The sequence below is a fragment of the Eurosta solidaginis genome, chromosome 3, assembly GCF_040869045.1.
Source record: "Eurosta solidaginis isolate ZX-2024a chromosome 3, ASM4086904v1, whole genome shotgun sequence".
Taxonomy (NCBI): domain Eukaryota; kingdom Metazoa; phylum Arthropoda; class Insecta; order Diptera; family Tephritidae; genus Eurosta; species Eurosta solidaginis.
The window spans coordinates 88,157,670-88,174,962 of record NC_090321.1 but is presented as its reverse complement, the minus strand read 5'-3'; the positions used below and the strand labels follow the sequence as shown (position 1 = coordinate 88,174,962).

Below are 17,293 nucleotides of genomic sequence, written 5' to 3'. Positions count from 1 at the left end.
AAACTTTCAGAGTTGCTTTATATAACCTTTCTCATTCTCAGTGCTATTTCAACTGTTTTTTCTTTGTAATTTACAAACATATCTTTACCATTTCTATATTCTTATACTAGTCTATTTTCACCTTTCTATAAAAAATGACTTGCATTTTCAAAAACTGTCAGGTAAAAAGCGAATCCGAACGTTTCGTCTCTTGCTGGCTTTGCGATGGGCTCGCTCATGGAAAGTGCGCGGGACTGACGGCTAGAGTTGTTGACACTGTCAATGATGGGGAGAAGGGAGTACGTTGGTCATGCATTAAATGCAGATCAACTGAGGTTGACCTATTTAAACTGTTTAGACAAACACGAAATGCGTTTTCTGAAATTGCTAAAGAGTTTTCCATAATCACGGAAAAGTTCAATCAATACGATAGCTTGTTCAAATCCTTCAAGTGTTTGGATGAGTTACCGCATTGTTTAAATAGAAAAAAAGACAACACTCTCAAGACTCACCTAACGCTTTGAATCTTAATCCTGCTTAGAACATTAATCTTCCGCAAGTGGAGCTCATAGATTTGGCTTCCCCTAATCCGCAAGCTGTGGTTCCATCCACTTCTAAGGCCGCGGAAAAAACCTTAGAGTCTCAAACTGTAACTTCTGAAACTGTAACTTCTCAATCTGTGACTTCTTATTCAGAAGCACCGGCTAAGAAGCTGGCTAAATTAACTGACTTATATTTGAAAACCATTCACTGTAACTATAATATTATTGCTTTTACCGAAACATGGCTGAAACCCAATGTTTTAAATTCCGAAATTCCGGTGAGTATCAGACCTATACAAATGATCGCTTAAATAGGACCGGAGGTGGTGTCTTGCTAGCTGTACATTCTTGAATTCCATCTGAAGATGTTAATTTAGCCGAAGTTTATTCCATCGAGTTTAAATGCATCCGAATCTTACTAGGCCGGGGTCATATTTACTTAGCCGTTTGCTATATTCCACCGTCTTCTGATCTATCAGTGTATATGCACCATATTTCACTGTTACAATCAGTCAACTGGATGATAAAGCCCACGGACTCAATGATTGTTTTAGGCGACTTTAACCTGCCACATATATCTTGGACTACCGTTGATCACAATATTGTCCCCGTATCATCCGAGATGCATAACAATGACTTTTTGGATGGAATTACTGATCTTTGCCTTAATGAGATCAACTTCTTTCCGAATAAGTATGGAAAATTCTTAGACTTAGCATTTGTTGACGACATATCTAAATTCTCTATAAATCGGTGTGAACCTCTTATTTTGCCAGAAGATGTTTACCACCCTTCTCTTGAGATAACTTACGAAATCATAAGCAACGAAGTCGGCTGCACTAACAAAACACGTGTCTCTACCAGATGCTTTGATTTTTCCAAAACCAATTTCAACAATTTAAATAAAGAGCTTTCTGAGATAACGTGGCCTCGATATAAAGAGGATGTAGAGGAAAACGTTTTACATTTTAATAAAACCATTTATACTTTATTTGAAAAACATGTGCTCTAACGCACATGCTCGTACATTGAACCAGTGCAAGCTTGGTTTACTAAAGATTTAAAAGCTTTAAAAAATAAGAAATCACGTTTATTCAAATTATATAAGGGAACCGGTTTACATTCTCATTATGTACAGTACGCTATTTTCCGTCATAAGTATTTTGAACTTAATAAAAAGTGTTATAAAGCTTACATATGTAAAATTAGAAGAAACATTATTTGCCAACCGAAATCTTTTTATGATTTCGTAAATTCTAAACGCAGAACTAACGGGTTTCCTTCTGCCATGAAGTTTAGAAATAGAATTTTCAGCGACGATCAAGATATTGCAAACTTCTTCGCTCAATTTTTTCACTCTAATTACTCTGCTGTGGTTGATTCATCACCTACAAATTATCCGTATGAGCTCCATTCTAGTAACTCAATATATGCCCCACATTTGCTGCCTGAAGATGTTCTACTACATCTAAAGACCCTAAAAGAATCCTTCAAATATGGTCCCGATTTGATCCCAACATGTTTTCTTAAAAAATGTTCGGAATACATTTACCAGCCCCTTACTGATCTGTTTAACCTCTCTTTAAAAAATGGCATTTTTCCGACGGCTTGGAAGGAATCTTTTCTTATCCCACTCCATAAAAAAGGAAGCAAGTCGTCTATTGAAAACTATCGTGGAATAGCAAAGCTCTCCGATATCCCTAAGCTTTTCGAAGCAATCGTTACTAATCACCTTACATTTTCGATTTCTACATTGATAGATAGTCCTCAGCATGGCTTTTGTAGAGCCAAATCAACCACAACCAATTTGCTTGAATTTACAACTCACGTCTTAAATGGGTTTAGAAACAATCATCATACCGGCGTTATATACACTGATTTCAGCAAAGCATTCGACAAAGTACGCCACTCATTACTTGTTTATAAACTCGAATTGCTTGGTTTTCAACCTGGCCTAACTCGCTGGATCTCCTCCTATCTTTGCGGTAGAACTCAAAAAGTCATTTTTAAAAACCTTTGTTCGTAAAACTTTTTAAGTCATACGCGTCGGTTTAAGAACGTTCTGTACTCCAGGCGGATTTAAATCGTTTAGTTACTTGGTGTAATGCGAATTGTATGCCTCTCAACATAGAAAAATGTAAATCCATGTGTTTTTCACGTGGGAACATACAGCCAGCTTCCTACACAATTAATGGCCAAACTCTGGAAAGCGTTGATGTTTTTGTCAATTTGGGAGTTACAATGAATTGCAAACTTAGTTTCAACCCTCATATTAATGCCACAGTCAATAACGCGAGAGGAGTTTTAGCATTTGTGAAAAGATGGGCAAAAGAGTTTAGTGATCCTTACGTTACAAAAACCATTTTTACATCATTGGTGGGGCCGATATTAGAATATGGATCGATAATTTGGAATCCGCGTTATCAAGTTCATGTGGATAGACTAGAATCAATTCAAAAACAGTTTTTACTTTTCGCCTTGAGAAATCTTCAATGGGACTCTCCGTATAATCTTCCTCCTTACACTAATCGATTAAAACTAATAAATCGTCCTACACTTGCAAGTCGTAGAGAAATGCTAGGTGTACTATTTATGGCTAGACTTTTAAATGGATCGATTTCAAGCCCATTTCTTTTGAACGAAGTAAACTTGAATGTTCCATGCCGAGTTTCAAGGCATTATAAACCTATAATCTTAAACAATGCAGAAGCAATTTCCAACTACACGAACCTTTTCTATGTTTGTGTGAAGATTATAACTCTCACTCGAGAATAATTGATGTTTCGGACTCGCTCTTTGCCATAAAAAAAAAAAAAAAAAAAAAAAAAACAGTATGTATGAATTAAAAAAAACCAAACACAGGATTAGCCTGGTTTCATCGGGCCACTTGAGGGCAGTGCGCTGCCACAACGTCCGAGAAAAAAAAAAAACAGTTACATTCAATATTAATTAATTATCTTTTACATTTATTTTCGTTTCACTGGAGGGGGAGTATATATAGGGTTTATATTACTCTTAAATTTCATTTGTTAATTTTGTACTTTTTTAATTTGAAAATTTTTTTATTTTATCGTATAAACTTTTGTTCAAGAAAATTTTTTTAATACTTCAAAAAAGTAAAATAATTATTATTCGAATTTTGCAATTAATGTGAATAAATATTTTCTTTAAATAAAATATAGTTTATTTAACTATAGCGACTATCTTTATTTTCGTACTTAGTTCCTAATCGTCAAATAAATAACTAGATTTCCCATATAAATTTTTTCCTTCGATAATCGGTTATTATGAACAAAATTTAGAAATGCATAGACTAAATACTACCAATAGGGCTAACAAGCCAACCTAATATAAACGCACGCAAGTCATTTTCTGTCAAAAATGTCTCATGCACATACAACTTATATGAGAGCAACCCAAATTGAATGTGTTGCGTGAAAACCTAACTCGATTTCCAATTTTTGTTCTGCGTGACATTTAGATCTGACGTTTGCAAACATGCTTTACATCAGGGATGCACCTTAACGTTAAGCTAATCGTTTATCAAAAAATTTCCACCGTTTCCGTTGAAACACTTCGAAATATTATCGATAAAGAAATTATCAAGATAAATTGTATCTCGTTTTTAACCGAAACAAAAAGCTTTCGTTAACGTTAAAAACGTTAACGAAACCGTGATACTTTATGTTTGAATTATGCTGGCAATGCTATAGCCATGGTGAAGCCGTAAGGTGGCAACAACGAGCGCACATACACACACAAACTCTATGTAAGTTGTTTGTGTAATTCGTTGGTGGTAATGTCAAAAATACTCTGAGAAATGTTCGTACTGTCAAAATTCATGAGAAAAGTTGCAATCAGCTTGGATAATGCTTTCACCTTTAATGACTCCGTCATCAATCAGCTTTGCCAGCATAGTTTGAAATTAATAATCAACATAAACGATTTGATTTCGTTTTGATATGGCAGAAAACGAAACGAAATCATTTCGTTAATTTGACGATCTTAACGTTAATAAACGAAACGAAATGACTTCGTTTCGTTTATTAACGTTGATTATCGTAACGAAATGATATCGTTTCGTTGGTTAAGCATGCCTGCTTTACATTGTCGCAACAACGCATGCTTATTTGGGTTAGGGCAAAAAACGCCCGTTGTTTGCGTGCGCTAAAAAAACGCAGTGCGGTTTTGTTAGGTTGGCTTGTTAGGCACGAAATAAAAGAAACGTAAAAATTTTACAGCTAATAATCTAGTTCTTAGGGCTGGGATATATGTAAAGGCTTGGTTTCCTCGGAAAACGGTGCCGCTATATTACGACTGCTAAAGAACGGTTGCTATATTCACCGTAATTAGCGGCACCGCTTTTTTGTAAAGCTGGAAGGGCTTATCCAGCCGATTCTATCGATGATGTTTTGACTAAATTGATCCTTTTTCCCCTTTGTAAATAGATTTTTAATAATAAATTTGAAGTGAATATTTGTTTATTATGAATATTTGTTTATTTTTGAGATATTTGACAAAATATTCACCGCATTCAGAATAGCGGTTGTGAAAAACGTTGATGAACGAGTTTTACCGTCACGACGGCCGTAATAAACGCTATATTACGTTACGGTGATCTTCACCGTCTTCTTAATTTCCACGTAATTACTTTTATATTGCAGCATTTTTAACAACGTACTCTTCCGCTATGTAGCGGCCGCTATCAAACATGAATTTAAAAACCGCTCCTACCTTAAAATATTTTCCTACATACATGAAGAAATGATTGCAGATTTTGGGTTTCGAGCTTTAATTTTGTATTACAAAACTTCAACATTTAACGTTAAATCCTTTAAGATGGCTAAATCTCGAATAAAGCTCTAAACGGTGATATCTTATAAGATCACAAACGGTTAATAAGTTTGTTTACAAGTTTTTGAAGCAAGAACTCCTAGAAAAACAAAATTTGTTTTCGGTTTTGGGCATATATACTCCTATATTGCTAATAGAAAATGCTCGCAATTTGTTTTAAATTCGAAATCAAAACAAGACAGCCTATAAAATTTTTCTGATTGTAGCAGCAGAAATGTGACAAGAAAAAATTTTAATTTAGGTACATTCGATTATTGAATACAAAAACAAAAACGTTTAAACAGCAATATATCGGCACTCTGATGTTTGGGAATTTACCTAGCCTTTTGTAGCAATATAGGAGTATTACATATGTGGTTTTGGGTATCGAATCATCCAATTCCAATTGGTGGCAAGAGGGCTTAGTTGCTTCTAGTTAAAGCGCCACGTTAACAAACGTATAAGGGTAATATACTTTCAAAATTTAGACGTGCCCACGCAGCTAACACATGTCGCAAAGTACAAACCCGTAGCACAAAAAATTTTTCCTTTTTATTATGGAGAATTTTCTTTTATTTTAGTTTATATATATTAAGTTCCAATATATGGCTTGTTGCCATGTGTAAGTCCAATCGTAAATTATATTCTTAGTATCTGAATTTCTGTGTTTCGCTCTCCATTATTCACAATAGCTCCGTTATTCACAGTAGCTTAGTTATTTAATTATATATTAATTAGTTATTTCTCGTACAAATGTGAATTTCAATTTATAGTGTTTGTGTTGTTTCAATAGCTCCAGCTCCGTTATTTAATATTTTCAATATTTGTTTCATATTTATATGATGTCACACCACATTAATTCAAGAAGCTTTGATTTGGTTTTTATATGGCATCACACCAGGCACAAAAACATACATGTTGTGTAAAAATAGTCTCTCCGTTAATTTCATTTTATTGATAATAGATTATAGGTAAATTTGGTTAATATATTGCAAATTATTAAGATTTTATATTTTATAAATATAAACGATAGTTTATTAATTAAATAAAACAGAATTTGTAATCTACACATAACACTCTTGGTAAAAGTATAGAACAGGGGTCAACTGCTAATACGCGTCCAAAAATATCGAGGGGTGCCAAGAGACGCGTATTAATCTGGAGAACAATAATCCGAAGGCGGAAAAGAAAAATTTTATCTCTGTCTGGAGATATTTGCTGTTGCATGTGGTTGTTGTAATGTTGTGCACTGAAACAAATTTTGTATACAAATGGAGTTAAAATTTTTTCAGATTATTGTTGCCCCTGTTCTAGACTCTTACCACACTCTTTCTTTATAAAACACATACTACATATAACGATGCAATGATGCTAGACAATTTTCACAAAATCCTGAACTTCCTTAATGTTTTTATCGTGCAATGTAAGTGATATCTAATACTTCTATATTGGTAGTCAAAATCTAGGACCGACGAAAACTTTACAAGCATACATTTTTTATGGTAAATTTTAAAATACTTCACACGTCTGCTTTGAATTGTTTTTGTTAGGTTAGGTTTGGTTGAATTGGCCGGTCCGTGAGAACCTCACATAGACTGAATGAGTCCGTGGTGTTACCAGAAGTATATTTTCACAGTCAGAATACCCGTCATGAGTCTATAGTCCTCTCTTTTTAATGATAGAAGCAACTTTGTTAGTCTAAAGTTGTAAGAACTACACATAATCTTCGACACTTTATAGCCCCCCGCTTGATCCCACGCCTTTTCCGCTTGGCCGATCATGTGCACCTCTCGGCTTCTGTTAATCTCCCCCAATCTAATTGGGACGTCTACGGAGCAATATTCAAGGGATGCGCCCTTTTTAGCTAGTTCATGTGTTTTTATGTATGCTGCAATATAGATGTATGCTTTTCCCTGTCCCGATTCTTTCCAAAGACTGCTTACACTCTAACACACTTTTAAATGCTGTGCCACGCGATATTATTGCCTTAATTCCTGCTTGGCTGTCAATATAAAGGTTAACGCGACTGCAGTTTAAGCTATTATCTTCCAGTGTATCTACTGCTTTGCTTATGGCTAATACTTCCGCTTGGAAAACGCTACAGTGATCTGGCAGCTTGTAGGATCTGTTTATTTCCGGATCAGCACAGTATACCGCTAACCCTACACCTTACACTACTTGAACCATCTGCGTACACATGTATCGCCTCGTCCGCCATTTTAGCACCTTTGCGCCAACCATCCATCTCTATTGTGGCTTTAATATCTCCCTCGAAGCGCAGATATAGAATCAGGTGTTCGTCCTGTAATTGACGACACTATACTACTATGGCCGTATGGTCGGCGCTCAAGCTGCCCCGATGCACTGAGCCTGGTTGCACTTGTTAACGCTATGTTCTTTTACCACGTCTACAGGTGGAATGTGCAGAATGGCATATAGTACAGCCGTCGGTGTTATTTTCAGGGCTCTCGTACTGCTAAGCGGTGATAGCCCACATACCCCCTCCAATTTTTGAGGTAGGTTGTTTTTGGTGTGGCTTACCACCAAACACGAACTTCATAGTATGGAATAGGGTTTACAATCGCTGTAAAAACCGAATGAGAAAGAGAGGGCTATAAGCCCCAAGTACACCCCAGCATTCTTTTACATGCATAAAGTTCCGTTGAGGCCTTCTTCACACTCTCCACCACGTTGAGCTTACATGACTTTCTTTTTCTCCTGTAGGGTCACTCCTCCTAACTTATTCCAGCTCCAATTGGGACCGTGTACCCCTCTGTAAAAAAGACCATATCCCCCTTCCCGCGTTGGCTTTCAATCTGACATTAGATGCCCAGGTATGAACATCGCGAAGCGCCCGATCCATCAAAGAGCTAATCGTTGGAAGGCACTTTCCACTTATTACAATTGCAACGTCATCTGCGTAAGCCGTAAGTTTTACGGGTCCCTCATCGAATCGCCTGAGCAGTTGGTTGGTGACCAGCGTCCACAGCAGAGGTGATAGCACCCCTGTCCACTGATTTCGTGGCCTCATACAATGCTCATTGTGAGGTAATCTTCCTGCAATTTAACATGCAACCGATTCATCTGTTTAAGGCTGGATGTACTTTAATGTAATTAAGACCATCCATGATCGCCCATTTAGAAACATTCAGCAATATCTAAGAAGATTCCTAGAGCATATCCTTTATATTCTCTCTCTTTCTCTATGCTTATTACCCCCTCTGCAACGCGGTGTCTATCGACTTTCCTTTGGTGTACGCATGTTGTGTTGTCGAAAGCAGCTTTTCATCCGCGTTGGACTTTATGTACACATCTATCATTCTCTCAAAGTTTTTGAGCAAAAATGATTTTAAGCTAATGGGTCTATAGGCTTTGGGATACACATGACGGGTCTTCCCCGCCTTTGGTAGGAAAGCAACGCGAGCAGTTCTCCAAGAGTGCGGTACATGATTCAGTCTTATGCACCCATTCAATATTATTTTAAGCCATTCCATGACCGCTCTACTCGAAACTTATATCATGGGCGGGAATATACAATCTGGGCCCGGCGATTTAAACTTAGAAAACGTCTTCACCGCCCATTTGATCTTGGTATCGGTCACCAAGCCCGGTACTAGCCGCTCTCTGATCGAAGTGTGAGTGCTGTCTGCTGGCTCTTCTAAATCATCTCCCGATGGGAAATGTGTATCGAAAAGCACCCCAAGTGACTCTTCACTATTACGTGACCATTCCCCGCTCTCTTTCTTTATTAGTCCTTGGACTATGTTTCCACTTGCTAAGGCTTTTTCAACCGTGCTGTTTCGTTGGAGTACTCTATGTCCGCACGGAAATTTTTCCGTAAGATTCTCTGCAAATTTCACGCTTTTAAATCCTCAATAGATCCCTGTACTCGTTCCGACACGTTTCGTTTTCCGCGGTCTTTGCTAGCTTAAACATTTATTTTGCCTGTCTTCTTAGAAGACTTAGGTTATTGCTCCACCATGGGGGCTTTGATTTCCTCTGAATCTTTTTAGAGGGCAAGCTCTGTTATACGTAGTCATAAGCGTCCTTGTTAGGAATTCATTGGACTCCTCCAGTTCCTCCACATTGGCAACCTCTTTGGGTTGTGCCAGTTTTGTTTCTGCCTGTTTCTGGAATTTCGTCCAGTTCGTTGACCTAGGTTTCCTAAAGGTTCCTCCCTTCTCTACCCTCTTTATTGGGATGCTGAAGCTGATATACGCATGGTCGGAGAAGAATGGTCTATCAAGAACCATCCAATCATACCTTAATGTATCACGTTCGGAGCTCAATGTAATATCAATAATTGTTGTTGTATTGTCGGAATTTTTTATATTAGGGAAATACATTACTACCAATATAAAAGGATAACGTAAATAAATATGACTGCATATGCTGAAGAACGAAACCAAAACCGGAACCGGTGCATTATGTATTTGAATTTTATTTCAATGGCGAATATGTTCCTATAGATCTTTGTTTATTCCGAAGGACTTGTAGAATGTATTACCATTAGCACTTTTAAATTAAAGAAATTGCAAGTCTGTTGCATTTATTCTGCCGTGTGGTAAGGCCGTCATATTACTTTGTTGTACTCTCGACATTTTTACAGTATTGTTTGTTGTTTTCGCAAAATGCTGCACTGCAACTTCACAACAGTGCAACACTTTTTACCCTTGTCAAATCAAAGGGATGCCCCCGACCGTTGATTTCACACTTGCAGCAATTATTTATTTAACATTATTCTTATTTTTCGTGAATATATTTAGTTAAACTTCAATCACTTCTTTTTTTTTTAGAGATATAATTTCTGTGGTAGGGATTCTTAAGGTCCTCATAAAACCAGGTTATATTCCGACAGTATTTTCAATTCAATAGGTTTTTACATGGCACCACGCCAGTCAAAAAATCAGTAAAGTTTTTAAATGGGGGGACTCATGAAAGCAAATAAACTTATAAGGTGTAAAATTATCTCCATTTACACACGCTGTTATATGAACGCACCTAGTAATATTCCTGATAAAGTTAATTGTTTATCAGCTGTATTATTGCCAAAAAAAAATTTTTTGATTGTTATACAAATTAAGAAATGCCAAGATTAAGTGAAAAACCAAAACTAAAACGTCTTTAGTAAGATATACTTGTAAAGGACCTGCTGATGTTGGAGATTTTTGATGAAAATGCCTGCTGTAATCTCTGCAAGGTTACATTCTTTTGAGTTTACCGCGTTTACACAGTGAAATGTGCGCATAAATTTATACAAATTGTGTAAATGATTGTTCATACAAAATTTGACAGCTCGTTTACGCACAAGATAAATTTATATGTTTACACACTTTATAAGGCATTTATAAGATTACATGAGTCCCCCTAATATTTATTTTTCCACAACTAGTACACAATGGTACTACCATAGAGGCCAGAACCACGTGTAGTAGCTTGCGAATTTGTATCAATTTTTGTAATTGTTCGTAATTTCAATTGAGATTGGTATTTCAATGGCACCACACCAGGTTATATTCAATTTGTCAAATTTATTTATCAATGTTCACAAAAAGTTAACTTAAATTTGTGCAATCAAAATTGCAGTTTGATGTACCTATGTATGTATGCACTGAGTATTGCATAGTTTGTAACACGAGCTACTTATTCAGCATAAAATATATATGCAATCAATTATCTTTTTTAAGCCGTAAATTTTTCCGTTAGCTGCATTATAATATCGAGAGTTTTCTTTAGCTCCAATATATGGCCTGTCGCCATTTGTTAATCACTGTTCCGTTACGATCCGTTATATATAAAGCGAATAGGTTTTTATATGGCACCACGTCAGGTTTTAAATTTCAATATTTCAAAATACGATCAATTATAAATTCACTGATTCCTGTTAGGAGTGCGCAACCACCATCTGACTCCAGGTCAGTGAAGTACTGCATCTCCCAACTCCGCCAAAACGCCAGAAGGAAACACAAAGCCAACCTTGAAACCTATTTAAATTTTCGGCCCAACTAAAAAAGCCCGAAAAAGTGCAGTTGAGCCGAGGATGACCCGTACGACCACTCCGACGAAACGACTAGAACGGGTTTCGATCACTTCAATATTTCTTATTTAGATGTGTATTAACAGTGGTATTTTATTATATTTCGGCAGTTCAAAAGGTCTCCTACTCGCCGTATGTGCTACGCATTAATCAAATTTTATATTGGAAACGACTCAAATCTTAAGATTTTGCATGAACACGACACTCTTGTATATTGCCTGATTCTCTGGTAAAACGCATTTTTGTAATGCCGCTATTTAGATATCACTATTTTGTATTTTTTATAATTTATAAGCTTTTATTTACTTTCACTTGGCTGTTGTCTGTAATCAAATCTTGCAAGTTAAATTTGATATACTTCCCGGTGTCCGATTGAGCTGAAATTTTGCACACATGTATAACTCCGATGACAATGCAAGACAGAATTCGATAAATTAATCGATAACAGAGTTATCGGTAAAGATTTGTATTCACAAGGGAATAAAAGCCTAAGTCCTCAAGAACGCAGGTAACTTCGCTTTGTTTGTGTATGCAACAAACGTAGAAGTTAGGCTGTTATCGCTAAATGTTGCATACTTTTTGTTGCACACTTTTCTGCGCACTTGATTTTGTTTTACAGATTTTGGCGATGGAACAGAGAAGAGATCTGCAATTAGTAGTTGTAAACTGAACGCGACATAGGCAAAGTCACAATAAAATATGATTTTAAGTTAGTTAACACTAGAATAGAAGAACTTGACTGTTCAAAGTTGTCTTCGAAGAAACCTTGTAATGTTGATGCATTAAAAGAAATGGATAGGATGAGAAACGTTACAAATAACTAAGTAAAGATTACATAACTAATTTAAACAATATTTTACCCTACTAAAAATTAAAAAAAATTCATATTTAAATTAAATTTAAGAAAAAAGCTTTTCTAAGGACAAGCTTCTATTACTTGTTAATAAAACGAACTAAAAGTAAAAAATAAAATTAAAGAAAAAACCATTTTAAAAAAAAGCTTTTATTATTGGTTAATAAAATTAACTAAAAAGTAAGAAATACATTGACTTTAAAGAAATATAACACTTTATAAGTTCATTGTAACCCTTAACGATAATTAGGCTTTTTCGTCTGCGACAAAAAAATTCCATATTTTACATAATTATATATTTTTAACATTAAAACTTTACACCTAAATTATTAAATCTTACCGTTTATATCACAGTCCTAATTGTTCTAATAAAAGCGTGACCTCCTTTCCTTGCTATCACAATGTAACACGCTTTTATTAGAACAATTAGGACTGTGATATAAACTGTAAGATTAATAATTTAGGTGTAAAGTTTTAATGTTAAAAATATATAATTATGTACAATATGGAATTTTTTTGTTGCAGACGAAAAAGCCTAATTATCGTTAAAGGTTACAATGAACTTATAAAGTGATATATTTCTTTACAGTCAATTTATTTTTTACTTTTTAGCTAATTTTATTAACCAATAATAAAAGCTTATTTTTAAAAGTTTTTTTTCTGTAATTTTATTTTAAATTGACACATTCCTAAGTATATGAATTTAATATAGGTATCGATATAAATATATACATACATATATTTATGTATGTATGATTGTGAATATGTATTTAACTATGAACTCAAAAATTGCATGTTCACTTTACTACATATATGTACATATATTTCATAAACAAAACTTGCGCACTTAAGCTTTTCGTAGGTGAGCCACTAAATAAATGACCTAAAGTTAATGATGGAATAGATTCCTGAACACAGAAATGTAATCTAAATGAACTGCAGGCGTCATGACAGGACTGTGTTTTGCCAATAATAAATTTGTTTATCAATAAGGACTAGTAAAAATAAAAAAAATCGGACCTTGAACTCAATATTCAACCACCACTTCGAAACCACACAGCACCACTTTCCGATTTTCAACTTTGCGAATGTTATCTATGTTCATATGGATATGTTATTAAAAGCTTCCGACAGTTTCAATCACATTTATCTTTTTTGATAATCCAACTAGAACTGTGCATTGTGTACTTATCCACAATGGAACTGTGCAGAGCACGGTGATATACATACAAATATAAATACAATTTCCATGTACTTTGTTTTTGTGAATCGATGGACTTCTGTCAAAATCGTAGTGCGCCTGCAGTTGAAGTGTAAAATCCATTGCGGGACGATACAAGGTGGCAGCATGGTGACATACCTACAAACATAAATAAAATTTCCATGTACTTTGTTTTTGTAAATTCGATGTACAAATGTCAAAATCGTACAGCGCCGGAAGTTGATGTATCAAATCAAATAAAAAAAGTTTATAATCAGCTGTCATATGCTGTCACCATGTATCGTTCCGCCATGGTAAAATCTTACTAAAAAGTACCAATCTGCTGATTTCCGGCGGCCACCTGTCCCTTGTGCAGTGCATACTATTTGCCATTGTGAATCAAACTAATGCTTGGTTTTCACTATGTCAAAATCACTGACATCAAATACTGACTTAACTGTCACCATGGAGATTTGGTGTCAAATGTGTTTCCATTACATATTAAAAACTGGCATGAAGTCGATATAGTAGTGTGTGCCACAGGCTGTCATCAAATTGTGGTGTCAGTCGATTGACATCCTGTCTTCACCACTGATGTCAAACGTTAAGTAAATATTTTTGACAGCACATCAGCTGATACATTCTTTTGAACAAAAGACGAAAAATTAAAATAGAAGAAGTGCGAAAGTGAACTAATTCTGTAAAATCCGATTAAATAATTAATTTAAACAAAAAAATTTGGAAAAATAAACAAATAGCGATAGCTGCTGCGACTCTTTGTTTTGTGACAAGCCTAAGGGCATGGACAAGAAAGCGGAACCAGCTAAGGGGGCGGAAGCAGTGGAGGGGTTAGGCCAGGGCTTCGGGATAGAGGAACATGTGGGTTCTATGCTACACTGCGCTCTAAGCTGTTCGTGCGAGATCCAAAATGGTGTAACAGTTTTTTGAGGATGACTCTGGAGGACTTTGACTTTCTTGTGGAGCGCATAACCCCATACGTTTACAAAGCTAATACAAAGTTCCAGGAAGCTATCTCGATAGGGGAAACGTTGGTAGTAACTTTACGTTACTTGGCAACAGGAGATAGTTTTTCCAGCCCGATGACTGTTTTCCTGCTGAGAAAAACTCCCATCAGTCACGCAATACGTGAGACATATCGTGCTATTTTTGAAGCTTTGAAAGACGATTTTTTAAAAGTGAGTATTTGATTTCTTTCATCACACACAAATAGTGACATAACTTACTTATATACTGTAAAGATATTAAATTTTTGTTAAAATTTGACTTTAAAAAAAAATTGTTTTAAGGGGGCGTGTTCTTCATCCGATTTTGCTAATTTTTATTTAGCACATATATAGTAATAGGAGTAACGTTTCTGCCAAATTTCATCATGATACCTCCAACGACTGCCAAATTACAGCTTACAAAACTTTTAAATTACCTTCTTTTAAAAGTCGGCGGTGCCACGCCCATTGTCCAAAATTTTACTAATATTCTATTCTGCGTCAGAAGGTCAACCCACCTAGCAAGTTTCATCCCTTTAGCCGTTTTGGTAATGAACTATCGCACTTTTTCGGTTTTTCGAAATTTTCGATGTCCAAAAAGTGGGCGTGGTTATAGTCCGATATCGTTCATTTCAAATAGCGATCTGAGATGAGTGTCCAGGAACCTAGGTACCAAATTTCATCAAGATACCTCAAAATTTATTCAAATTATCGTGTTAACGGACAGACGGACGGACGGACAATGCTCAATCAAATTTTTTTCGATACTAATGATTTGGATATATGGATAGTCTATATCTATCTCGATTTCTTTATACCTGTAAAACCAACCCTTATCCAATCAAAGTTAATATACTCTGTGTGCAAAGCACGGTGAGTATAAAAAGGACTCACGCGGAAAGAGCAGCGCAGGCTGCTCCACTTGGCAGATACCTCAGATCGCGACATCTTTAAAATATCCGCTACATTTTGCCATTGAGCCTACCTCAAATTGCGGCCCTGTATTGAGGCGAAAGAAAATTCCAGGTCCCTTCCCTCACCTCTACTTCCTGCACTAGCATCTCCGTTTGCTCGACTGTCCATTTTGCGGTCAGTTTTCTCTACCGCTTCTTTTTTTCAGTGTTACTACCGACTGGGTGAACGAAATTGAAGAATTTGAAGCTGACTCATCCATTACGTCCTCCATTTTAACTTTAAACTAAAAATTACAATGCAACAAATTAATAAATACACTTTTTTACAAATTTTATAAAATTTACCTTTTATATGTGATGTGTGAAATCAGCTGTGCGCACGTTTAATGACAGATTTACTAGACAATTTGAACATCCTGTCAGGCAGTTGACAGATAAGATATCACACCTAAGGGCCCATTACTGATACTTAGCTTAGACTTGACTTGGCGTAAACCTGGCAACTTAGCCAAGATTATACTCCACTTAGCGCATACAATCTTGTGAAATATTTGCTACAAAAAGTGGTAGTTTTTAAACAGAGTTAATTTTGAGTACTACAATTAATTTATGAGTGTAAGAATTAATAAATAAAATGATAATAAATGTCAATTTCTATGACAAAATGTCAAAATGAAATGGAAACAAACAAATGGCATCTCAAAATGTAAACGTCACTTAGAACTTACATGGAAAATCAAAATTCAACAGACTTCTAAGTCAAGATAAGTATTGCTAAGTTTTGAGTTGGTAATCAGTAACATGCAATGTTCATTTAACAGAACTGTAAGTGACAGTTCTCAAGTCAAGTCTATGCTAAATATGAGTAATGGGCCCTTTAGTTTGATTCACAATGCTATGTGCTATTGGGGATAATAAAATCACTGGCAAAGTTGACATATCCATATCCGTATAAAGGGCTAATTAAACTTCCTTAACCATAACGCCATAGTCGTAACCATATCCATAACCATCTCCAATGTGATCGATTAATGGTGCAATTCACAAATCACATACACAAGATTGCGCATTGCGCATGTAAACAAAAGGTCAGCTGTTTTTTATGGGCAATTTTTACGTCATTTTTCTTTAGCTCTGGTTTTTTTCTCTCTTTCTTTCATTCGCTCAAGCAGTCAAGTGTGACGTTGATGCGCAAAACGAAGCAATTTTGAACTCGTGAATGCGCAATCTTGTATGTGTGATTTGTGGTGGGTGCAATTTAAGCACGGTTGCCAGACAACTACACAAAAGGGCAAATGAGGCCGAAAAATTAGTAGTGTCCCTACAAGACAGGTACCCGTTACCTAATCGATTACTTAATCGTTACCAATAACTTGGTCACCAATTATCGTCTTAATGACTTTTACATTGCTGTCGCGAAAAAGGTAACGCATGTGCTCTCTCAAAATAGTGTACGTGACTCGCTTTCTCGCTCTTACCTATTGTGTTTTCGACATTCCTTCTCGCTCGATGTTATTTACATTTTTAAGTTACTTCATTAGGTATGTTTTCGTTATCGCTAACCAAAACATATGCAACAACAACAACACGGGTAACTGGCCTATCGGTTACCCGTACCGGTTACCTTCTGTCAATTCGCTTTTTATATGAATGAAACGCGTCCCTTTTGTTTAAATAATATTTAATTATGAATAAATTATGTATACAATGGTTTTTACAAATAATTTCCTTAATTTTCTAGTAAACCTTACATATGTGCATATTTATATGTACAAACTACATATGTAAAGACATACAGGCAGGTTCTGTAATTCACTTTCGAGTGAATGTCAAGCAAAATCATTTTGAATTCGACTAAAGGTGTTCTGTGTTTCACTTCCACGGTTTTATTTTCACATTTTTTTTCAAAATGAACGCCCTGTGATTTGGC

General features: G+C 35.7%; 1 protein-coding gene across 1 annotated transcript in view; it reads right to left on the bottom strand.

Moving 5' to 3' along the window:
• LOC137244117 (putative sodium-dependent multivitamin transporter) overlaps positions 1 to 13,502 on the bottom strand; it is a 105,110-nt gene extending 91,608 nt beyond the window's left edge. Inside the window, exon 1 of the mRNA XM_067772685.1 lies at positions 13,265 to 13,502. The gene's annotated coding sequence lies outside the window, so the exon portion shown is untranslated. The remainder of the gene's footprint in view (positions 1 to 13,264) is intronic.
• Positions 13,503 to 17,293: the final 3,791 nt, after the last annotated feature.